The sequence below is a fragment of the Rhinoderma darwinii genome, chromosome 2 (assembly GCF_050947455.1).
Source record: "Rhinoderma darwinii isolate aRhiDar2 chromosome 2, aRhiDar2.hap1, whole genome shotgun sequence".
Classification (NCBI taxonomy): Eukaryota; Metazoa; Chordata; class Amphibia; order Anura; family Rhinodermatidae; genus Rhinoderma; species Rhinoderma darwinii.
The window spans coordinates 165,203,755-165,230,557 of record NC_134688.1 but is presented as its reverse complement, the minus strand read 5'-3'; the positions used below and the strand labels follow the sequence as shown (position 1 = coordinate 165,230,557).

Genomic DNA, 26,803 nt, shown 5'->3' with positions numbered 1-26,803 from the left:
ACCAATTAGGTCCCGGTCATGTCTCCGGGACCACAGGCAGGGGTTAACAGCGCGATCCGGGTGTCAGCGCTACTCTGAGACACCCGGATCGCGCTTTTAATACCCACCGTGAATTCACATCGGCACTGCACAGAGCCCAGCAAGTGCCGACGTGAATATACAGTGGGCGGTCGGAAAGCGGTTAAAGAGAACCTTTCACCTGCCCATAGATGTGCATTTGAGTGCAGCATATACTGGTCAGGGCTGCACAAACTCTGGGGCACTTTAAAAAAATTTCCTACCCTCCTTCCTTATTTAGATATCGGTGCCGTAATATTTAAATAACCTCCTAAACTGTCAATGGCGAGGTAATTGGCAAGGGGGTGTGTAACATCGCTGTGACACTGTCCAATCAGCTACGGACAGTGTCAACAGCAAGAGCTGGAGAGAGGAGAGCGTGTGCACGCGCACGCTCTCACTCTTCAGCTCTCGGCAGGGAAGTACAAGACTGTGTGATCTCTCGCGAGAAATCAGTCTTGTCCTTGTCTTCCGAGAGCTAAAGAGTGAGAGCGTGCGTGCGCACAGCTCCGATAACATGGAACAGAAGAAGAAGTAGAGTTCACACTCTTCTTCTCCTCTTCTGTTCCGTAGTGGTGGCGGAGCTGCGCACACGCTCTCCTCGTTCCAGCTCTTGCTGTGACACTGTCCGTAGCTGATTGGAATGTATCACGGCGATGTTACACGCCCCCTTGCCAAATACCTCCCCATTGACAGTTCAGGGTATGTTCACACGCTAGCTGTCATTTACGTGTGAAAAGGCAGACTGTTTTCAAGAGAAAACAGCTGCCTCGTTTCACACGTAAATGCTCCTCCTCGCATTTTGCGAGCCGTCTGAGACGCTCGTAAATCTTGAGCTGTGCTTCATTGAGTTCAATGAAGAACAGCTCAAATTACGTGGCAAAGAAGTGCCCTGCACTTCTTTGCCGAGGCAGTCCATTTACGCGTCGTCGTTTGACAGTTGTCAAACGACAACGCGTAAATTACAGGTTGTCTGCACAGTACGTCGGCAAACCCATTCAAATGAATGGGCAGATGTTTGCCGACGTATTGCAGCCCTATTTTCAGGCGTAAAAGGAGGCATAATACGCCTCATTTACGTCTGAAAATAGGTCGTGTGAACCCAGCCTCAGGGGGTTATTTAAATATCAGGCGCCAAATATTACGGCACCAATATCTAAATAGTGAAGGAGGCTAGAAAAAAATGTAACGTGCCCCAGAGTTTGTGCAGCCCTCCCCATTAAATGCTGCACTCAGCTGCACCTGTATGGGGAGGTGAAAGGTTCTCTTTAAAGGAAAGGTGTTATAATTTTTTCATTTTTTTTATTTTACATGTTTTACTTTATGGGCCTATTTTTTCTAATTATTTTAATATGTTCCCTAAAGTAATTATTTATTCATATGTTTGTAATTCTCTGGGGGCAGCCATCTTTATTTTTATTTTTCATACTGCTAATTTTTGTTTTGCAGCATCCGCTGGACCATTTGGACTATGTCGTAGATTCGTTGGACTACTTCGCTGATTTAAGAATTTATTATTTTTTTTTAAATGGTTAAAGTGGATTGTATGAAAGAGTTGTTATTTCAATAAAATAATTTTTTTTTATGTCTCTGTTTTTTGATACTTCATTACCACCTTAGTAATGGCTGCTATCTGATTGAGAGTGTCCATTACTAAGAAGGGGCTTAGTCTTAGCTAGTAATAAGGCTATCACTAAACCCTATTATTACCTCGGTACCCACCGCCACCAGGAGTACTGGGAAGAGCTGGGTACGATCCAGCACCCGACTGTCTGAAGTGAAGGGCGGGTACTGGGGTGGCCGCAGGCTGGTAATATCAGGCTGGGAATGGCCAAAAACCGTGGCCCTTCCCACCCTGGTAATGCTAGGCTGCTGCTGCTGCTTTATTGTATCTGGCTGGTTATGAAAAATGGAGGGGATCTCAAGTAATTTTTCATAACCAGCCAGATACAATAAAGCAGCAGCAGCCTATTATTACCAGGGTGGGAAGGGCCACGGTTTTTGTCTCTTCCCAACCTGATATTCCCAGCCTGCGGCCGCCCTGCTGCCTTACCGTCGCTTCAGATGGTCAGGTACTGGATCGTACTCCCCTCGCGGCAGTGAGAACCGGGGTAATAAGAGGGGTTAGTGATGGCCTTTTTACTGGCTAACACTAAGCCCCTTAGTAATGGACGCTCTCAATCAGACAGCAGCCATTACTAAGGCCATAATAAAGTATTAAAAAAAACAGACATAAGAATTTTTTTTTTTATTGAATCTAAACTCCCCCATGCAACCCTCTTTCACCATTTTTTATTTTTTTTAAAAAGTAGATCATCAAAGTAGTCCAATGAATCTACGTCGTAGTCCAAACGGTCCAGCAGAACCTACCAAAAAAAAGTTTACAGTATAAAAATTAAAAAAACTTAAATTTGCCAAAATAGAAACTAGAGGTCAAGGAAAACTAATTCCCCTTCAAGTAACTCTGCTTCCTGTCAACTGAAAAGTCATCCACCAGAGGGAAAAATTTTTTCCCCATGGCGGAGTACAAGAAAGTCTAATTCCCAGATGAGGCTTTCTTGTACTCCGCCATCAAGAAACATTTTTCCTCCTGGCGGATGATTTTTCTGTTGACAGGTAGCAAAGTTCTTCCGTAGCGGTGTTAGGGGGGCAAATTCGCCAATTGCCCAGTGCCCCCAGAATGGGCCGCTACTCTTTGGTCAGTGCTGTGTGCTTGCCCCGCAGACTAAAATTTGCCAGCCAACCCCTGGCCATTGGCTCCCTGCTCCGCCGTTTGCTCTTGTAGGCCACAGCCTGGTTTAGACCTGAGGCCTACAAGAGATCGGGAGCATGCTGATGACGTCAACTGCCCGGCTCAATGACGTCACTGCATCATGCCGTCCACGCCGGGCCACTGAATTCAGTTAAAATTCATAAGTCTATTAGGTAATAAAAAGTGGGCATAAAAAAGTGGCATACAAAAGGGGGCATCCTTATTGTGGGGGCATAAAACAGGCATTTTTACTGAGTGGGGGTATAAAGAGGCAAAATTACTGTAGGGGCATTATCACTGAGTGTGGCAGAAAAAGTGGCATTAGTACTGAATGGGGGCATAAAAGGCCACATTACTATTGAGTGGAGACATTATTTCTGTGGGGACATAAAGGGGATATTAGTACTGAGTAGGAATTCTATTACTCGATGAGGGCCCTAAAAGTGGCTCTGTCAGGTCCGCATTTCACACCGAATAACCACCTCTGTAAATTGAAAGCTGAAGGCATGCCTGGAGAGAAGTACACCACACAAATGTCTGAGGTACAGCTTCAATGTCAGCCAGGAGGGACTGAACTTTTATTCAGAACAAAGAAACACACACAGAGAAGACACATGCCCCTCCCTATAGATGTGTGACTTGCTTGAATTCCATTGGCTCTTCTGCTGTAACTTTTGCTATACATTCTTCTGCACACTCCTCTTTGCATTCCAGGGGGCGGTGTCTTCCATAGGTGTGTCCGACATGAACAAAGAACTTGTTATATATATCAGTATATTACACAAAGAACTGAAATGTATATACATATGTGTGAGGATAATATTTTTCAGACAATATACATAGTAATGATCCCTGACAGTCCCCCCTAAAAATATTATTACTCTATCCCTGAGTCTTGCCTAGCAACCTACCACTGACCACTCGAACCAGGCGGGTAGGGGTTTTGGATTTCTTCACCAGCTTGAGACGAGCTACTCCTGATGAGCAACCCCCCTTTGTACCTGGACTTCCAAGGTGTCGGAGTGGTCCTAACTTTCCCTATTCTCCTCTGGATACAGGATGGTTGTCTTGATATAATCTACAAACCGTTGCTGGTTGTAATATATATATATATTAATCCGGTCTACATTTTTATTAACAGTAATAATTGTCGCACTGTCACTTACTGTCCTAATGGGACTTTACCCCTGCAGATATGACAGGTCATGGGCAGCACAGTGACCTTCACCTCACACCTTCACATAAAACTCCTCAGATTGTAATTTGCAGCACCGTGGCATATTTACACACATTATAATTATAAACCTCAGACATTATAAACAATAGGGCCTCAGCTAATAACATAATGCTATCACCAATCTCATGCTATCACCCTCAGGTCTCGGGTCCCATCAGTTCATTGCCAGTCCTGTACACCATCGTCTTCTTCTTCTCCTGTCTTCTGCTCTTCACTGACTGTCACCCTCAGGGTAACCCACACAATTGTGGAGTCAGACTACGTTGGTGTCCAGTGGGGGAGTTATTATTACCCCCTCCTGGTCACTTACTTATCAAAACACTTGATCCTGCTGACGGATTCACTCAGGTCTTTGGTCTTTACTTTGCTGATGTCATCAGGACTTGGTTTGGTCCTTCTCATCTGTCCGACACCGTCTCCTTTAGTTTACGTCATCAGGCTGTACATAGCACCGCATGTTGTGAGCCTGGGGTGAGATCCCACGTAGGCGGATTAGTGGAGTTGTATTGTGACTATCAAACCCTCCGCATCTGTACTCTTCCTCTGGCAAGTTACTCGTCTGGGCGGCCGCTTAGAATTGTGACACTGCCGTCAGTTCATGATAAACGCGTTGTAGTGGCTCAGGCTGCGCCTGCCGCATCTCAGTGATAAAGTTCATCGTGTTAAAAGTCTTTTAGTTCATATTTACTGGCACTTGCTGGGGACCCCCAACTCTTGTCAATTGTTAAAATAAATACTAATCTGGTGACAACATCATCCGCATACATTATAAACGTTGTTCTAAGTACATACAATAATGTCAGGCCCCTAAATGACATCAAACACCTTTATATAAGGAAAAACTTCTCTGTTACAATGGACAGGGCACCTAGAAGATGTGTAACTTACTGGGTACATTTCATTTGCATTTGGTGATACCCTTTCAGCAGGATTTGTACCTTGATCTCAGCTGATTGCCTGGAACATCTCCACCTCACAGAAAGATACACAGATTCCACATGTTTATCTGACAAGCGTCTTAAACCTATTTTTCTTACTCTAATCTGGTTCGTTATACCTGGGAAGGCCTCTCAAGGTCGGTTCTCTTCGTGGGAGGCGGGTATGATAAGGTTGGCACCGGTCTGCCAGGACTGTTCTGTAGGCAAATCAAACAGCTCTAACAGAATTTAGCAGCAACAGCTGTAAAGCCTGGGACATACCAATTAGATCTTACCAAATCGATCCTTGCAGTCTTGGGGCCTATGTGAGGTCATACACCATCAAAACAAGTGCCATCAAGAGTGAATTGGGTGCCACCGTTCACCTTCCTTTATCCGTCCACATTCTGTTAGAATCTGGTTCTCCCGCCTTCCGCTCCCAGTTGGACACTTCCTGTGGAGAACAAGCTTTTTCATTGCATAAACATTAATTGATCTTAATCAGATAATTCAATTGAAGAAAATCATTAACAAATAGCATCTTTACATCAAACGTTCACACTGGTCAGTAACTAAAACTTACAAATTGATTCTTCTTCTTTATATACATATCTATACATACACATATACACTGCACGGAATTCTCTGCTCTAAAATTTCCCTTTCACAACAAAAATAAAAATAAACAAATAAAAATGTTTTCTAATGGGAATATTCCACTTCTGTACCTTTTATCTGACGCATGACTCTAATAGTCCAATGCTAAGGCTGGTCTAGAACTTTACATAAAACTTAACCTCAATATTTAATATTCCCACAACACTTCTTAAATACAATTATTAAACAAACTAACTTTGGGACAACGTCTGGAGAACTGCTGATATCTTATTGTACAAACATCAGGTCAATACCTGGGATACCATTGTTCCCCTGTCACTTACACACAACGTCTGTAGTGGGGAAAATACAGGCCGGGCTTCAGGCCCCCCTGAGAATAGGTCTACACATACGAGCACCGCGTCATACACTTCTACCTCCGGTAGTTGTATGTTCTGCAGTCGCTGGGACTGTTAATCTGGCCGGGCTGCACTTTTCACAGGTACCTTTGCTGTTTTACCTATGTCATGCCGTGCGCACATCATGCCGGCTGCTACAAACCTAGTGGTGGCATTATTGTATCCAGGGACAAGCCAATTTACTGACACCTGGCTGCACATATCCTTGTTGTCAGGTCTGTCTTCTCTCGCTCTCTCAATTGGCTTACCCGATGATCCAATAAAGTTCCTACTACCAATGGGCCCATAATTGTGGGCGATGCCAAAAGCGTACCTAGAGTCAGTGTAAATGTCGGCCGTCTTACCTTCTGCCAGGTTACAAGCCTCAGCGAGCACCTCCAGCTCCGCTCCTTGAGATGAACAAGAAGGTGAGAGTGGTTTCTGGGTAATTTACCTTGTGCCTCGTATCCTGTTCTACACATGCTGTATGATAAAATATCTCTTTATTACAAATTTACATTGGAAACCCATGTCACATATATATATAACATTTCAAAAGGATGGAGTTTTATTGTTCCACATTCATCTGATAATCCAGAACACTTGTAAATCCCACCCACCAGGTCCTGTAAATACCTGATTAATATAAAAAGAAAACATTCCTAAAAACTTTACATCAAATTAACAATGTCCAGACAATTTTTGTTTTGCCTTCTCCCTCATCTAAATCCATAAAGACTTGTGTGAGTGACGTCACCTCTGCCTCCTGTGTAACTTTGCTGGAGGGGGATGGTCTCTTACACAACCATCTACACAAACCTCAAAATGTAGGTTACTCTCATACACATTTAATCTGGATTACTCATTGGGGTCTCTTACACATTTTTAGATCTTCTGAAACCAAATTAATTAACTCAAAACAAACCAAAATTGTACCTGATCAGTTCCTTCACCCTTCCCCCCTTTGTGGACTCTGCGAGAGTGATGTAGCAGAGTTCAAAACGACATCTCAACATAACACTAATTTAACCCTCTGTAATGTACAACAGCCTGAAACAAAAAATGACTTTTTCCTGACGAAAATACATTTGATCTTTACAATGACATAACTCATGTGTGAAATCAAAAATAAAACAATTGTAGTTAGTTATTCAATAAAACAGAAAATATTATCTCTGATAACATTAATTACTGCAAACCAATAAACTGTATATAAAAATAGGGAACGGTGGGGGCACATACATTTTCAAAACCCCGTGTCTCACAGTATCTAAAGTTTAATACATCTGAATTAACATCAAAACACATGAAATCTGATCACATCAGAACACATAAATATCGTAACTTTTATAACCAACAGCGCATGCGCAAAGAGAAGAAATTTATTTCGGTTTGTACACATTACATAAATATATATATCAGCAGTGCATATTGAAATCCCTTTGTCTCATCAGCCCTGCAGACTGCACCCAGTCAGCCCCCCCTCCTCCTCCCAAACACAGCACACTACAGGGGAGAGGGAGGGGGGTCACACAGCTTCTCGCAACTTCTCACAGCTTCTCACAATCTTAACACTTTCAATGCCGGCAAAACAACATACGTATCTGCAATCATTCATCACACCATTGTATAGGAATTATCTACGTATCAAACACATCTTTAACCGTACAATTTGTCGGCCACCATCTCTATCTTATAATTACGTGTTGTTTCATCAGTGAACTAGACTGGAACTTCTGTAAATAGAAAAAACACTACAAATGACAAAATTAACAAGGTGATTATTTCATACTGATTTGGTTGGGCCGGGCGTGGCCACATCAGGGGCAGGGGGGGGCAGCCTCTCCCATTGGAAACACAGTGCGCAGCTGTGAAGGGGGGGGGGTGGTTTCCCACCAACAATGAGGACACACTCAACATGAGGTACGGACGCCATTACCGGGCGTCGGCTGGTCGTGTTTTCTAATACATATAGCATACAATACCTTTCTTATTCCTAACTTCCTCTTCTGCAAATCCCTCTAAAGCACTTTCCATCAACTTACTACCTTCCAACTTCCCTTTGTTCTCCAGAATACCTTTTGCCCAATCTGCGGCTTGGAGCCGCCCTCCTCTATGGATCCCACACACTTCCATCAATTTCTTCATTTTACGCACGATCCTGGAGATTTGAATATGGACCGTAAACCATCCATTCTAACAGTCTATATTATACACGTAATTTATATAACAATTTTCGATCTGCAACTCTTGGTCTGGCAGGAAATAATATAATTTCACAGTCTCCAACGCTAAGTCTCGCCGAAATAGTATCATCTCTAGTCTGCAATGTATTTATTATTACATCTCGCTAGAATTATAAAAATCTTTAATTAGACTCTCAAAAATATTCAATTAGACTCTCTGGCCTCGCTGGAAATATTAAAAATTCCACAGTCTGCAGCTCTCTGGTCGTGTTATATAACTTTATTTATTTAGACTCTCTGGCCTCGCTGGAAATATTAAAAATTCCACAGTCTGCAGCTCTCTGGTCGTGTTATATAACTTTATCCAGTCCCTAATTACCCAGAGGATGGTTAGTCGGGCGCGACTAAGGTCTCACAGGTTTTCAACCTCACAGCGGAAAATATCACCTCTGTCGCCTGAGATAATCCAGGAAATCAACAAAAGGGTTCTACAGATCGCTACAAGACTGCCCACTAACACAGATAAGACGAAGATTTATAAAATCAATTCGCTTACCGTGTTATTGCGGAGGTGATCAAATTCCTTCAGTGGGCAACTTTGAGTCCTCTGTTTCACCCTGTGATTGTCGACTGTCCGGATTTTGATTTTTCCTCGAGTGAGGTCCCGGCTTCGGCACCAAATGTCAGGTCCGCATTTCACACCGAATAACCACCTCTGTAAATTGAAAGCTGAAGGCATGCCTGGAGAGAAGTACACCACACAAATGTCTGAGGTACAGCTTCAATGTCAGCCAGGAGGGACTGAACTTTTATTCAGAACAAAGAAACACACACAGAGAAGACACATGCCCCTCCCTATAGATGTGTGACTTGCTTGAATTCCATTGGCTCTTCTGCTGTAACTTTTGCTATACATTCTTCTGCACACTCCTCTTTGCATTCCAGGGGGCGGTGTCTTCCATAGGTGTGTCCGACATGAACAAAGAACTTGTTATATATATCAGTATATTACACAAAGAACTGAAATGTATATACATATGTGTGAGGATAATATTTTTCAGACAATATACATAGTAATGATCCCTGACAGCTCTATCACTGAGTAAGGTATAAAGGGGACACTAACACTGTGTAGGGGAACAAAAGTAGCACTTACTGTGCGGGGCCTTTGGGGGAACAAAAGGGTGTGTGTACTATTACTGTGTGGGGCAACTAGTATAGTATGTATAGGGAGTTTGTGTAGAGGTAGGGAATACTAGGGATTGTGCTAGAAAAGCAAGGAGCCAAAGAGATCTGTGTCATATTATGCAGGGCTTAGGAAATCATGTCCGGGAGAAGTTGTCATTGCGGTCTTGGCTGGATGAAGAAGAAAAGGTAAAAGTGAGCGACTTCAATCTGAGAAGACGTCACCTGTGAGTCACTCAATATTACTATACTGTAATCACTTATATGGTCTGCAGATTTCCTGTGTATAACTGGCATCTACCTCTATATGGTCACTGTATGGTGGTAATATTGGTCTATATATAATGTGTTTTATTCACTAACAGCATTGTGTGTTTTTTCTGACACTGTGTTGTAGTAATATGTGATCTTGGTTTTTTCAGTATCAATATGCGGGTATTATTCAGTCACTATATGGTTATGGTGTGGCGGTATTATTCAGTAACAGTATGGGGGTATTATTCAGTCACTATGTGGTTATGGTGTGGTGGTATTAATCAGTAACAGTATGGGGGTATTATTCAGTCACTATGTGGTTATGGTGTGGTGGTATTATTCAGTAACAGTATGGGGGTATTATTCAGTCACTATGTGGTTATGGTGTGGTGGTATTATTTACTATCAGTATGGGGGTATTATTCAGTCACTATGTGGTTATGGTGTGGTGGTATTAATCAGTACCAGTATTGGGGTATTATTCAGTTACTATGTGGTAGTAATATGTTCTCATGGAGTGGAGGTATTATTCATTAACAGTATGGTGGTATTATTCAGACACTATGTGGTGGTAATATGCAGTCATGGTGTGGAAGTATTATTTAGCCACTATGTGGTTATGGTGTGGGGGTATTATTCAGTAACAGTATGGGGTATTATTGGTAATGTTGGTCTTACAATCTATGTAAATTACTGTGGAGGGGAAGTGTGGGTGTGGCAGCAGATGATCAGGCTAAAGAGACAGTCTGCAGAGTGGCATGTGATGTACTTTGACATGCAGGTGATACTTACATGTGGGATGTGGGCCCATAACTTGTGTACAGCCCAGGGCCTAAGATCATATTAATCCACCACTGGCATCAAGCCAGCACAAGCAGACCACAACAATACAGAAGGTAGAGTAAAGAAACCAGCCCAGGACGTGCTGCTTCAAAACAGCGCTAAGCGCGAACCGTCCTGGACTGGCTTGAATGTAATTGCAGAGAGTGACGCCGCAAATAATACTGGCTGCCGAGGAAAGATATAGGGCTGTGCAGTGCAGACTGTACTATTTGCACTGCACTGATTGGTAGTAAGAAGAATTCTTTAAATCTTTTCTGTGCTTCAAACAGCACTTTAACAAATAAACACCAAATGTTTTCCTATTATTTTTTTTTATATATTGTGTGTTTGATGTGTAAAGCTAGTAATGAGAAAACTCCGATAGATTTGGGGGGGGGGGGGGCACCTTTTTATAGTTCGCCTCAGGCAGCACAGGAGCTAGGTTCACCCCTGATAGTGACATATAAAATATACACCTGCCCTTTCATAATTGGAGCTTCTCTGTTTTCTTGACACACCCTGGGTTCTCTGATACCTGTGGATGGACGTTTGAACAGTAGGGCTTACTTAAGCACTGTGGCTGACCAAGTTGATTCCTTCATGGCAGCTGTTTACCCTATGTCAGAAGGACACTTTAGCGGCAACTGCAAGAAGCTATCCTGTCCGCATGGCCAATGTTCTTCCAGAATAACTTCAGTACCTAGTGAAATCTATACGACAAATTGCTGTGGTTCTAAAGGCCAAAGGACGTCCAGCGCGCTAATACATTGGTGTCATTAATAAAGTGGCCATTCACAGTGTAATATATATTTAATTTTGTTAAAAGGCACTTTTTTTTATGCCGTACAAAGCATATTGTCATTCTAGGTACTGTTTGGTGATATAGGCATAGTCTATTTTATTTGGAGGGTTCCTTATAAATTATCTGTTCCTGATGAATATATATATACAGGGTGGGCCATTTATATGGATGCACATAAATAAAATGGGAATGGTTGGTGATATTAACTGCCTGTTTGTGGCACATTAGTATATGGGAGGGGGGAAACTTTTCAAGCTGGGTGTTGACCATGGCGGCCATTTTGAAGTCGGCCATTTTGTATCCAACTTTCGTACAGTCCCCCCGTAGATAACGCCATACAGTCCCCCCGTAGATAACGCCATACAGTCCCCCCGTAGATAACGCCATACAGTCCCCCCGTAGATAACGCCATACAGTCCCCCCGTAGATAACCCCATACAGTCCCCCCGTAGATAACGCCATACAGTCCCCCCGTAGATAACGCCATACAGTCCCCCCGTAGATAACGCCATACAGTCCCCCCGTAGATAACGCCATACAGTCCCCCCGTAGATAACGCCATACAGTCCCCCCGGAGATAACGCCATACAGTCCCCCCGTAGATAACGCCATACAGTCCCCCCGTAGATAACGCCATACAGTCCCCCAGTAGATAACGCCATACAGCCCCCTCTGTAGATATCTACAAAGGGCTGTATGGCGTTATCTACAGGGGGGGCTGTATGGCGTTATCTACAGGGGGGTTGTATGGCGTTATCTACAGGGGGGCTGTATGGCGTTATCTACAGGGGGGCTGTATGGCGTTATCTACAGGGGGGCTGTATGGCGTTATCTACAGGGGGGCTGTATGGCGTTATCTACAGGGGGGCTGTATGGCGTTATCAAAAGGGGGGGTTTGTAAAAAAGGCACTATCTACAAGGGGGGGGGGTTGTGTGACACCCAGGGGAGGGGGGGCCCCAGTCAAAAGTTTGCTATGGGGCCCAGTCTTTCCTAGTTACGCCCCTGATATATATATATATATATATATATATATATATATATATATATACTTACAACTGTATATAAAAGAGCGATTTACTGTTCATAACGGCTATGGAGTTATACTTGTTGGTCAGCTGCTTTAGTCATACAACATAGTCATATGTACATGCATATGCAATGTTAAGGACATATCTTCTTTTTGAGCATATTTCTAAAAATTTGATCAAACAGAGTAATACATTTAATGGTATGCTTCTAAAGGTTCATGTGCTGTGTAAGACAATTATGCCCCAAAAAAGATAGAATTTAAAAAAAAATACCACCTAAATCCCATTATTTCCTGCAATGGAAACTTTGCAATCAACATGCACACTACACTCCTAAATGAATACCTAATGTGTTCGGTGTGAAAAATTATAATAACATTTTTTTTTTTGCAGCTTTCAATTAAATCCGGCAACAATGTGTGGACTCAAAATTCTCACTGCACCCCTAGATGAATTCCTTTGAGGGTGTCGTTTTCAAAATAAGTTCACTTCTAGGGTTGTCACAGTTTTTTGTCAGCTCAAATCCTATATATTATTTAAGCTAAACGAATGGCCTGATAGTCACAGCGTGATCCTTTCTTTTTAGGTCCCACGGTGTGACCAGGCAACAGGTTACAGCCTAAGTGGGGGTATTTCTGAACACAGGATAAACAGCTAAATCATTTCTGGGGTGCATTTTATCAATTCCAGTACCGTGTATGAAAAATAAGTTCTATAAATGATGCATTTGTGTAAAAAACGTGCATTACAAAACATCCTGCAGACTGCAATTAAATGGAAATAAAATAAAAATGAAACCATTTCTAGGGTCAGTTCACACGTTGCGTAAATACTGCAGATTTTCCGCAACGGAATTAGTTGCAGAAAATCCGCAGCCTAATAGAGTAACAGCAAAGTGGATGAGATAGAACAAATCTCATCCACACACTACATAAATAGTGAGCCGAAAAAACGCTTGGAAATTGACATGCGGTGCAGAGTTTTATTCCGCAGCATGTCAATTGTATTTGCATAAACGCTGCTAATTTGTTGCGGTTTTTCCCCATTGAATTCAATAAGGAAGTAAAACCCACAACAAATAGAAGTTATAGCGTTTATTGCGGCAGAATCGCAGCGATTCCGGCGCAAAAAATGCAACTCAGAAAAAATATATCTTATACTTACCCAGAAGTCTGTGTTTCTTCCTCTAGCCAATCACAGGCTGCAGTGGTCTCCTGGGATGAAACATCATCCCAGGAGACTGGCCTGCTAGCACACCGGCTTAATGCTGAGGTTTTTCCGCAGCGGAAATTCTGGGGGGAAAACTGCACCAAAGTTCCTGTGGCCACCTGGGTGGATACCGGATACCGCGGCCCAGTACCAAATGATCCACAGACTGGTATTGGTCCGTGTCCTGGCGGTTGGGGACAGGGGCGTAACTAGGAAAGACTGGGCCCAATAGCAAACTCTTGACTGGGCCCCCCAGGTGCCACAAGCAGTCCCCCTTATAGATAGTGCCCCCTGTAGAATGTGCCATACAGCCCCCTGTAGACAGAGATATACAGCCCTGCCTATAGACAGTGTCACACCCCACTTGTAGATAGCGCCCCCCACCTCCCACTTGTAGATAGTGCCATACAGCCCCCCTGTAGATATCACCATAAAGCCCCCTGTATATAGCGCTATACAGCTTCCACTGTATATAGTGCCACACAGCCCCCTCCCTTGTATATAGTGCCACACAGCCCCCCTTAGTAGATAGTGCCACACATCCCCCTTAGTAGATAGTGCCACACACAGACCCCTGTAGATTGCGCTACACAGCCCCCTGTAGATAGAGCCACAGCCCTCCCCTTGTAAATAGTGACATACAGCCCCCCTAGTAGATAGTGCCACAACCCCCTCCTAGTAGTGCCACACATCCCCTTTTATATAGTGGCAAACAGCTCCCCATGTATATAGTGCCACACAGCTCCCCATGTGTATAGTGCCACACAGCTCCCCTTGTGCATAGTGCCACACAGCTCCCCCTTGTATATAGTGCCACGCAGCCCCCCTTGTGTATAGTGCCACACAGCTCCCCCTTGTGTATAGTGCCACACAGCTCTCCCTTGTATATAGTGCCACACAGCCCCCCTAGTGTATAGTGCCACACAGACCCCCTTGTGTATAGTGCCACACAGCCCACCCTTGTGTATATTGCCAGAAGGCAATGGAGCATCCGAGAAAGTTGTATCAGCCAGGGGGATGTCAATCAAACATGGAAAGTTGGGTTTGGAGGCAGGACTATGTGACTCTTCAGGATAGCGGCACTGCCCCATGACCCTTTAATGAGTAATTAACATATAGTGTGTGCCGTTTTAAAAGTGTATTTTAAAGATTTGGCTGCATCTGAAAAAAACATACATTTGGAAATATTTTCAGGTCATGTATAACCGCATGGTGGCGGTTCAAGGGGTTAAAAATACCAGACACGTTCCCATGAAATATACAATGAATTGAGAACAATTCCATCTGCCCTGCAATTTTGTTATTATAAATATATTCTATATAATTACATCTCCATATCCAAGTTCAATACATATATACATCCCCGAGCTCAGTACATATATACAGCACAAAAACCAAGATCAGTACATAAATACAGCACTAGGACCAAGTTCATACATATATACATCCACAGAACCAAGCTCAGTACATATATGCAATACCAAAACCCACCTCAGTACATAAATACAGCACTAGAACCAAGCTCAGTACATATATACAATACCAGAAGAAAGATCAGTACATAAATACGGCCCCAGAACCAAGCTTATTACATAAATACAGCACCAGAACCAAGCTCAGTACATAAATACAGCACCACAACCAAGCTCATACATATATACAGCACCAGAACAAAGCTTAACACTTAAATACAGCATCAGAACCAAGCTCTGTATATATATACAGCCCCAGAACCAAGCTCAGTACATATATACAACACCAGAACAAATACAGCTCAATTTAGTGCAACCCCTGCCGTATAGGTTTGTACGGCGTAAAACTACAGCCCCCAGCATGGCCCGAACAAAGTAAAGATATGCTGGGAGATGCTGCTTCACAAAAAAAATCATACTACCCATCATCTTGCTGCAGATCATGCAGTGGCTACATTACTGATTAGAGGCAGAATAAACATTTACATTAAGTGTCTCACTGGTGATGTCTCAGATTCTAGTTATTTTCTTCTCCCTCCAGTCCAGACCTCTATAATGGATTTCTTCCGGCCACGACCCATTTCTGCAGTTATCCGCTCAGATGTCTTCGTTTTTTTTCTCAACACCTCTAAATATAATAAAGCGCCATACACTACACCACTACCTATAATAGCGCCAACAGCTATCCCTGATTATAATAGTACCATACACTGTGTCCCTGATTATAATAGTACCATACACTGCACCTCTAATTATAATAGTGCTATACACTGTGTCCCTGATTATAATAGTACCATACACTGCACCACTAACTATAATAGCGCCATACACTGTGTCCCTGATTATAATAGTACCATACACTGCACCTCTAATTATAATAGCGCCATACACTGTGTCCCTTATTATAATAGTACCATACACTGTGTCCCACACACACAAACATCGTGCCACCTGTAAATAGTGACCCCCATAGAGCCTCTGTAGATTGTGCCCTACATAGAAGCCCCTGTAGATTGGGCCCCACATACAGCCCTCTGTAGATAGTGCCCCACAGGTAACCCACCCCTGTATATAGTGTCCCACATATAGCCCACCCCTATAGATAGTGCCCTACAAATAGCTCCCCTATAGATAGTGCTATACATATAGCCCACCCATGCATATAGTGTCCCACATATAGCTCCCCCTGTATATAGTGCCCCACATCCCTACATATAGACCCCCCTGTATATAGTGGCCCACATCCCCACATATATACCCCTGTATATAGTGCTCCACATCCCCACATAGAGACCCCCCTGTATATAGTGGCCCACATCCCAACATATAGACCCCCCTGTATATAGTGGCTCACATCCCCACATATAGATCCCCCTGTATATAGTGCCCCACATATAGACCTCCCCTGTAGATAGTGCCCCACATCCACACATATAGACCACCCTGTATATAGTGCCCCACATCCCCGCATATAGACCCCCCTGTATATAGTGGCCCACATCCCCACATATAGACCCTCTGTATATAGTGGCCCACATCCCCACATATAGACACCCCTGTATATAGTGGCCCACATCCCCACATATAGACCCCCACCTGTAGATAATTCCACTCACAGTTTTATTAGAAAAAACCTAAAAACTTTACATGCTCACATGATCCCGTTCCCGCACCGTCCAGTGGCAATGCAGACCTGCTCCCTTCTGAGAAGGTCTGCTGGAGCTGAACGATGTGTTGCTGAAAGGCGCTGTTTGGCAGTGCAAGTCATTTTGCCCCGCCAATCAGCGTCATTGTAAGACGCTGAATGGTCAGAACATGCCCAGCCATTCAGCGCTAATGCATGTATTTTTTACCTGCGTTCTATAGACGCAAGTACAATTACTGCAAGGGGGTTGCTGTCGCTAGTACCGGGGCCCCCTCCGGTGCTAGCGACGTCCCAAGGCATGAGGGGCCCGTGTTGCCCGGCCCCCACATGTTAGAGGCTCGCCGGCGCGGGCCCTGTAGTAGTGTCGCTACAGCTGTGGCAGCTATATCGGCTGCTAGCATCACCACTGGACATATGGGGGGGCGTGTTGGCTAGTGGCACGGGCCCTCTCAAGCTGCGGGCCCCGTAGCTGCCGCTATGGCTGCTACCGCAGTAGTTACGCCACTGGTTGGGGACCACTGTGTTAAAGCATACCTTAGGTATGGGAATATGACAGTACATTATGTTTAAAAAATAGCTAAAAGTAAAAGTACCCTAATAGGACTAAATTAGGTAAAAGACAATGTAAATAATATAAAACGAGAGAAAAAAAAATCACACCACAACACAATAATAAAAAAAATTATATATTTTTTAAAATAAATCTATTTATTTCATCAAAGTCACAAAAACATACACTTATTATATATCCCCACACTCGTCAGGACCTGTACAATAAAGTCATGCCCTCTACTAATTTTAATGATTAACGCCGTAAAGGAAAAAACAAACAAACAATGATGGAATTGCTTTTTTTATGCATTCCCCCATACTAAAAAATTTATAAAAATTAAACGCTACTATACAGTTCCCCGAAAATGATGCCTAAAAACAAGTTATCAAATAGCTCCGTTGCCTTAAAAATCCAAAAAAGATAGGTTACAGAATGCAATGAGGCAAAGAAAACATTTCTTGGTTCTTTTAGCTAAAATTTGCTTGGTCCTTAAAGCGTATCTAAATTTTCAGGTGACTTTTCATAATAAGCTGTTATATGTGTGTACATGAGGAATAACACTAATTCTGGCCATTATATGACTTGTATTCTGCATTTTTTGGCAGTTTCACCTCTGCAGACACTATTTCTAATTCTTAGTTGCCACTGAGCTAGTGGGCAGAGCCGAACGGCAATCAGGTCTTCTATACATTGCTCTCTATCTATCACATAAAGAAGCACTCTAGCATGGAAGACATTAAAAAGCAGCGCTGGATTGTGTAGCTGAAAATACAGCACTGGGGTGACATAAAAATCTTATCAGTACGTCTCTGTCTTTGTCACACTGCTCCTGTTTCCTCCTCCTGCTCACCCTTCCCCTCTCTTCACAGACTTCTTTGGGCAGCATATCTGTGTCTTTCTCTCCCTGCTCACTTCTCCTGCTCCTCCCTCCCCTCTCCATAGATTTGTATGCAGCTTTGTCGGCTGTTAACACATTCTCTCTATGATCCCTCCTCCTGCTCCCCCTCCCCTCTCCATAGACCTGTATAGACAGGCAGTGAAGTGACACCCACCCACCTTATGCAGTCCGTCAATACCGTCTGTAACTAGGGACAGATTTTGCTTGAGAACAGGGGTGGACAGCAGATTACAAGAAGGGAGTCAACTAGTGGCAGTAACCACACACAATTTGCATGGATAAAACCACAAACAAAGTTGATCTATATCACGCATGGTATTATATTGGCATAAGTTGTTTGAAAACGTAGTTTCCATTTAAGCGGTTAAGGGGGGGTCAACGCATAAACTGTAAATCCTCCAGTAAAGTCGCCCAAAATAAATCAATCATACATAAACTGTGCAGCTACTGTATATATATATATATATATATATATACATATAAAATTATTTTTTAAATATAAGGTATCTACTAATTTTCTATTCTTGCACAATATTTAGCTTTATTTGATAAGACTCTTCAATAATATCCAGGATTAATAGGCACATTTGTATTGGAGATGTGAAAATGATGGACTATGGAAAGTTGAATTTACAGTGTTTTAGAGAAGCTGGTCTTGCTGGAGGTAGCGGGAATCAGTACTCTGTATTCTGCTGCCACTGTCAAAATGACACATTTCACACAGGGTTAGAGGCAAATTAATGTGTAGATAAACAACTGTAATACAAAGATGACATTTCTGGCACTTAAAGTAAAGACATCCAGAAGCTCTGCCTTGAGACATATAACAAATAAATAAGGGTCAAAAAAAGCATTAGTTTATTATATGTAGCAAAGCTTTGAAATAAAAAATGCTAATAATGTGTGAAATATCTCAGACTCATCTAGGGACAGAAAGGTTGAATCTATCCATACACATTTATAAAACATGCATTTTTTTGTAACATCATACACATTAAAATACTGCTATTTGAGTAGTTATGGTAAATAATAGGGGACGCATCTGATGCAATGGAACAAGGTGATGTTGATCCTGGCTTCACATGCTTATTGTGTTTACTTTTTAACATGCAGTATAAAAATATTCTAAATAATGCACAAAAGAAAAAGACAAGGCATATAAGTTTCCATGTATTTCCAATATAATACATGTGCTTCAAGGGGGAATTCACACGCTGTGGAATTGAAGCAGATTTTCAGTGTGGAATTAAAGACAAACTGTAGATTTTGTAATCCATAGCATATTAATTTGGTTGCGGATTTGTTGCTGATTTTCTTTGCACAAACAAATCTGAATGTGTTAGGCTTCGTTCACATCTGCGTTGGGGTCCCGTTCTGACGTTCCATCTGAGGTTTCCGTCAGAACGGGACCCTGAGTAGACACAAACTGACACCGACGGAAACCAGAGGTTTTCGTTTCCATCACCATTGATTTCAATGGTGACTAATCCGGTGCCCATGGTTTCTGCTTGTGTCTGTTGTGCACCGGACTCATCATCATTCACTGTAAATTAATAAAAAACAAACTATTACACATAAGCAATATAGAGAGCTCATGCTAGAGGACATTTAAAAGACAGTACTTAGACTCAAAATTAAATAATTCTTGTTCATAGTAAATGGGAGCTATGGAAACAGCCAAGTGAGTGTATCTCTATAGAGAGGGATGGTGCATTATCGATTGGCCCTCCAGTCAAGACCGGTGATTTGGAACCCCTCATTCTCGGTAATGATGGGGTTCACAGAGGTTGAACCCTGACCTAACTTACTTTTATGACCTGTCTGATTGACGGGTGATAAAAGTTAAAAAGGGGTTGTCCTGAGACAAAACAACTTTGTTTCTAACACAGTGACAACTGTAAAATGTTGGTGAATAAAGACATAAAATGACATGTCACATTCTACTAAAATCATATGACTTTCTGTAGAATCTGATTTAAATATTACCTTAATGCTGTGTCTTAATATAACCTCAGTTTAACATTTGTAGATTTTGGGTCAGTAGTTACATTAGTGTGTGGGCGATTAATCTTTGAAACCGCAATAATTTATGTATGAAGATATAGGAATTCTTCACACTTAATTGACACCTTAGGATAATTAATTTATCCTGATAATCTTTACTCTTACATCACATGTGACCCTCTAATGAATTACAAGCCATTTATTTTAATTAGAAACACAATGTGCAAAGTGGGGTTGACAGAAAGTTAATTTCAACCATAAATCTGTAGAATTCCATATAAAAATTATATGATTTCTTATTCTCTTCTAGTCCTCTATATAAGAGGCTTGCTTAATAGGAAATTACAGTCATCCCTTGGAGACTCTTATTTTTGACTATTTGTTACTATGGATATTCAGCTAATAGCTGGGATCGAAAAATAATGTGCTATAACACCATAGCACATCATAATGAGCAATAGGTGTCAGGGGAAGCCGGAAGCTGGGAACTCCGTCAAATACTTTTCTTATGTCAGATTACGGCCAGGACCCAGGCGAAGGGCAGATCCTGAAGCTGCAGCGGCCAACTCTGGAATACAGATATTTGGTAGGTAAACCTATTATGACATACAGAATAGTAAGGTAGCATGTAGAATATTTTAGGTGGATTAAGCAAATAGTTATATTATATGACATTTAAGACAAGGGTAAGAAAACCTCCTATGTCAAATATCCCCGGGGTAGTACCATATTCGAAAAATACGGCTGATTTCTTCCAGCAACAGAGCCACAACTGTTCATGGGTTGTGTCTGGTATCGCAGCTCAACTCCATTGAAGTGAATGGGGCTGAGCTGCAATACCACATATAACATGTGGACAGGCGTGGCAGTATTTTCAAAAGAAAGCAGCCATGCTTTTTTCTTATTCTGTACGTCTTTAACTCATATTCCTTTCATGAATGCTTGAACTTATCTAAAGATAGGTGAATGTGATCACCTAATGATAACCAAAAAGAAAGTATGGGTTCTATACAGTGCAGAAATTTTTGCAATGAATCTGCTGCATGTATTCATGTGATATACCCTTACTCTTTGTAAAGTCTAAGTTGTGATACCAGAGTACCAGGGACAGGATAAAGGCACTGGTTGAGACTCAAAAGTCCTTATATGATATACCAATGAACCTTTTACTAGAAAAGAGTGGTGACAGGCACATTGAAACACAAACCTACATTAAGAGGTGGCAGTTTTTCTTCTTCTGTTTTAAAGATTAAAGAGTTTGTCCAACTTGTAAACATTTTTAAAAACAGCTTCAAATGTTATAAAAAAAAAAAAAAAGAAGCAGTATTAGGGCATGACCAGACGTGGTGGAGTTCTGCATACACTGTCCGCATCAATGCCGTTGCAGATTCTGTTGCGGCTCTGCCTAAAATGGGCATTAAATTGATGCGGACTATCCGTTGCGTATTGAGGTGAAAGTACTTCCCTTCTCTCTATCAGTGCAGGATAGAGAGAAGGGACAGCCCTTTCACTAGTAATAGTAACAGAAATTCTTACTTACCCGGCCGTTGCCTTGGTGACGCGTCCCTCTCTTGACATCCAGCCTGACCTCCCTGGATGACGCGGCAGTCCATGTGACCGCTGCAGCCTGTGATTGGCTGCAGCCGTCACTTGGACTGAAACGTCATCCCGGGAGGCCGGACTGGAGGAAGAAGCAGGGAGTTTTCGGTAAGTAGGAACTTCTATTTTTTTCACAGGTTGATATATATTGTGATCGGAAGTCACTGTCAAGGGTGCTGAAACAGTTACTACCAATCGTTTAACTCTTTCAGCACCCTGGACAGTGACTATTTACTGGCGTCGCCTAGCAACGCTCCCGTAATTACGGGTGCACATACGTAGTCACCCGTAATTACGGGAGCCCCATTGACTTCCTCAGTGTGGCTGTAGACCTAGAAATACATAGGTCCAGCCAGAATGAAGAACTATCATGTTCGTAAAACCAATACGCTCCGCAGCACACATAACATCTGCGGACTTTATTGTGGAATTTTGACTCTCCATTGAAGTCAATGGAGAAATTCTGCAATGAGTCCGCAACAAGTCCGCTACACGTCCGCAACAGCCAGTGTATGCTGCGGACACCAAATTCCGCACCGCAGCCTATGCTCCGCAGTGGAATTGTCCGCAACGTGTAAACGAACCTAACTAAAAATCTGTGGAAAGCAATGGAGAAACGCGTACGCTGAGGATTTCCACAGCGGACTGTCCGCTGCGGAACTCCAGAGCAATTCCGCCATGTTTGGCGATGCCCTTAACCTCTTATTTTCCCCAGCAATCTAGCACTGCTGCAGCCAATTAAAAGCCTCAGAAGTCACGTGCCGTACTCCAGGCATCACCGCTCAGCAATGGGAGCCATGATGCAGGGAATACGGTACGGTGAATTGGTCACATGCTGGCCTCTTGTAAACAAAGACCGAGAGGACTGCTGCAGTGTCAATGCTGAATCACCGGGAAAAGAAGAGGGGGAGTTCCGATACTTTTGTTATTTTATAACATTTGCAGATGTTTTTAAAAATATATATATGTACTTTATAGACACATATGTTTTTTTTCTGAAGTCAAGGACAATAGTTCACCTTGAGATCAACATTGCAAATTGTTAACACAATCTGAAAAAAAAAGTATTTTCTAAGTGTGGTGCTTGATTTAGCAGCCCCTTAAAAACAGTAGTACTATTTAATTTAGCTTCATACTCTACTACTAACAATAAATGGATTCCCAAAAGCGAGTGTGACGCCATATGAACCCAACTGCAAATAAACTATAGAAGGGATACAAATATCATTGTGACATTATAGTTAGGAATTTTATAATCCTGGCAACTCTGATTTGCTGTACAGTATAGTTGTTCTACATACAACAATGTTACTGATCTTTATGCTTTGATGACAGGGGGTGCTTTGGGCGTTGATGCCCAGAGCAAAATGTTTTTTTTTGTTGGGGTTTCTTATTATTTAAAGAGGGAGATAAAATGTATGGCCTATCCTCAGAATACAATTGATGGCCTATCTACAGGAGGCATTGTGTGGGAAAAATCTGCAGGGGGAACTGTGTGATAAAATCTACTGGGGGCACTATCTTCCGGTTGGCACTGTGTGACACGATTTTTAATTGGAGCTGTGCAGCACTATCTACAAGGAGCACTGTGTGGCACTATCAGCAGGGAGCACTGTGTCGCACTATCTTTAGGGTTCGCATGTGGCACTCTCTACTGGTGGCACATTGTTTGGCACTATCTACAGGGGGCACAGCATGGCACTTACTACAGAGGGCACAGTGTGTGTGTGGCGCTTTATTTGTATTGTGCACTCTTTTTAGCAGGAACTGTCTGTTCTTCACTTTATTTTAATGGGGCATAGCCAATGGCACTATTTCTAGGTGGCACAGCGTGTGCCACTTTTTATGGGCACAGTGTGTGGCAATTTATTTTCATGGAGCACAGTGTGTAACATGATTATCTTCAGGTGCATAGTGTGTAAAAAGGGTGTACTCAAAGGCACATTGTATGGTGCTGTTATATTCAGGGTTCTAGTGTGTGGTACCATGAGGATTTTGTGTCAGTTTATAGGCGCGGATATGTTGGAAAAGTGAGGAATCAAAGACATCTGAATGGAAAACACTGCAGAGATGAGTCGCGGTCGGGAGAAGTCATCATGGAGGTCTGGACCGAATGAAAAATAAATTGAAAGGGAACGACTCAAGTCAGAGAAGAAGTCACCTGTGAGTCATTGAATGTAAGTGTTTATTCTCCCTCTGAGTGTTCAGTACTTTAGTTACTGTATGCTCTTAAGCAAGATGATGTGCTGACTATTCTTTTTTGTGAAACAGTTACTTTCAACACAATCTTACCTTTATTTAGGTCATACTGGGAGCTATAGATTAACACTGTACAAATTTATATGGCAGGGACTAATCTGAATTTGCAAATGACCTCTGAACTGAGCTGTATTTGCGCATATACACACACACACACACATATATATATATATATATACATATATATATATATATATATATATATATAGGAGATAGCACATGTATAGGACTTTGACCCCCATAGCTATGCCACTGGATAGAATTCGATACAGCAGCTCAGCAGATGGTATCAGTATCAAACATTACAGGTAGTGGCGTAGCTATAGGGGTCGCAGCGGTCGCTGTTGCGACCGGGCCCCTAAGGCCTCATTCACACGACAGGGTCCGAGTGTCGTCCGATAAAATCGGCCGTTTTGGGCCGTTTTTCCCGGCCGGTTTGCATCCATTCCGATTCCGTTCCGTGCCGTGTTGCCGTTTTTAACGGCCGATTTTGACCTGTTTTACATCCATTTTTTTTTCCTGTCCGCTTTAAAATCGGATGAATTTCATTTAAATTTGTTGCCACACACAGCACTCTGTAGATAATGCCACACAGCCTCCTGTAGGTAATGCCACCCAGCCCCCTGTTCTATGGGAGCCGGGCGGCCGGGTAAACGGCCGAAAATAGGGCATGTCCCATTTTTTGACGGCCAGGTTTCCTGGGCCGTCAAAAAATCGGTCGTGTGAATAGCCCCCCTCTCCTCTCTCCACCGCAAACTGCACAATACAATACATTATAAACTATGGGTCGCCACCCCCCGGGGGGTCGTGTGAAGACCTCTGGGGGGTCGCAAGTCACTCACTGAGGTCCCGGTTCCATTCATTGCTGGAGCAAGGAGCTGATGGCTCCTTGCTCCAGCATTCGCTGTGCCCTGAGCCACGGCTTGATGCAGACAGGTACAATGTAGTGACGTCATTGTGCCAGTCTGCGCCAAGTCATTATACTGTATGGAGGGATTATATGGGGGGCATTATACTGTATGGGGAGCTGATATGGGGGCATTATACTGTATGGTGGGCTGATATGGGGGTCATTATACTGTATGAGGACTGGTATGGGGGCATTATACTGTATGGGGGCAGCCCTGAGCCATGTGCGGCTCGACGCAGGCAGGCGTGATGTAGTGACATCATTGTGCCAGTCTGCGCTGAGTCATTAATAGCACAGACCAAGTGAGGAGAGGGATCCTTCACTCATTGTGGAAACGGGGATAGGTAAGTAATTTTATTATTTTTCTATTATGCACATATGGGGGTATTATACTGTATGGGGGGCTTATAAGGCAGCGAGGGGGCATTATACTATATGGGGGGCTGATATGGTGGCAGGGAGGGGCATTATACTGTATGGGGGACTAATATGGCGGGGGAGGGAATTATACTGTATGGGGGGCTGATATGGTGGGGGCATTATACTGTATGGGGGGCTGATGTGGGGGCATTATACTGTATGGGGAGCTGATATGGGGGGCATTATACTGTATTGGGAACTCATGTTGGGGGCTTTATACTGTATGGAGGGCTGCTATGGGGGCATTATACAGTATGGGGCAGATATGGGGGGCATTATACTGTATGGGGGCAGCTATGGGGGCATTATACTGTGTGAGGGCAGCTATGGGGGCATTATACTGTATGGGGTAGCTATGGGGAGCATTATACTGTGTGGGGGCAGATATGGGAGCATTATAGTGTGGGGGGCAGCTATGGGGAGCATTATACTGTGGGGGGCAGCTATGGGGTGCATTATACTGTATGGGGCCAGCTATGGGGAGCATTATAGTGTGTGGGGCATTATACTGTGGAGGCAGCTATGGGGGGCATTCAATTGTGGAGGCAGCTATGGGGGCGTTATACTGTGTGGGTGGCATTATACTGTGGAGGCAGCTATGGGGCATTATACTGTGGGGGCATCCATGGGGGCTGTTGATAAAGGTGACTGGGCATAGGCGCGTGCAGGGTTCTGGTGGTGTTGAGGAGGGGTATGGGGGCCCAAGGTGAATTCTTGCACCAGGGCCCATGAGCCTTTAGCTACACACCTGATTACAGGCTTTAGATACAGGGCCCAGTAGACAGTATCACACTTGATAGACTTAGATACAGGGTGCAGCAGACAGTATCACACATGATCGGCTCAGATACAGGGCCCAGCAGACAGAATAACACATGATAGGCTTAACCAAGGAGAATATTGGCAGCACGTTAAAACAAAACCTCCAGGGTAACTTGTAAATCCCCAAATGTAGACAAAAAATAGAAGAGGCAGCACTGGGGACAGTATCACACATGATAGGCTTAGATATAGGGCCAGTATACAGTACCACACATGATAGACATAGATACAGGGCCCAGCAGACAGTATCACACATGATAGTCTTAGATACGGGGCGCAGCAGACAGTATCACACATGGTAGGCTTAGATACAGGGCCCAGCGGACAGTGTTACACATAATAGTTTTAGATATTTGGCCCAGCAGACAGTATCATATATGATATACTTAGGTACAGGGCCCAGATACAGGGCCCAGCGGACAGTGTGAGACATCATAGGCTTAGATATAAGGCCCAGTAGACAGTATCACGCTTGATAGACTTAGATACAGGGCCCAGCAGACAGTATCACAAATGATAGGCTTAGATACAGGGCCCAGCCGACAGTGTCACACATGATAGGCTTAGATACAGGGCCCAGTGGACAGTGCCACACACGATAGGTTTAGATATAGGGCCCAGCAGACAGTATCGGATATGATAGGCTTAGATACAGGGCCCAGATACAGGGCCCAGCGGAAGTCTTCACACATGATAGGCTTAGATACAGGGCCTAGCAGACAGTATTACACATGATAGGTTTAAATACAGGGCCCAGCGGTCAGTGTCACACATG

At 43.2% G+C, this 26,803-nt stretch overlaps 1 protein-coding gene across 3 annotated transcripts in view; it reads right to left on the bottom strand.

Moving 5' to 3' along the window:
• Positions 1-26,803, bottom strand: part of NALCN (sodium leak channel, non-selective) — a 722,821-nt gene that overhangs the window by 114,026 nt on the left and 581,992 nt on the right. The gene's annotated exons all lie outside the window — the stretch shown is intronic.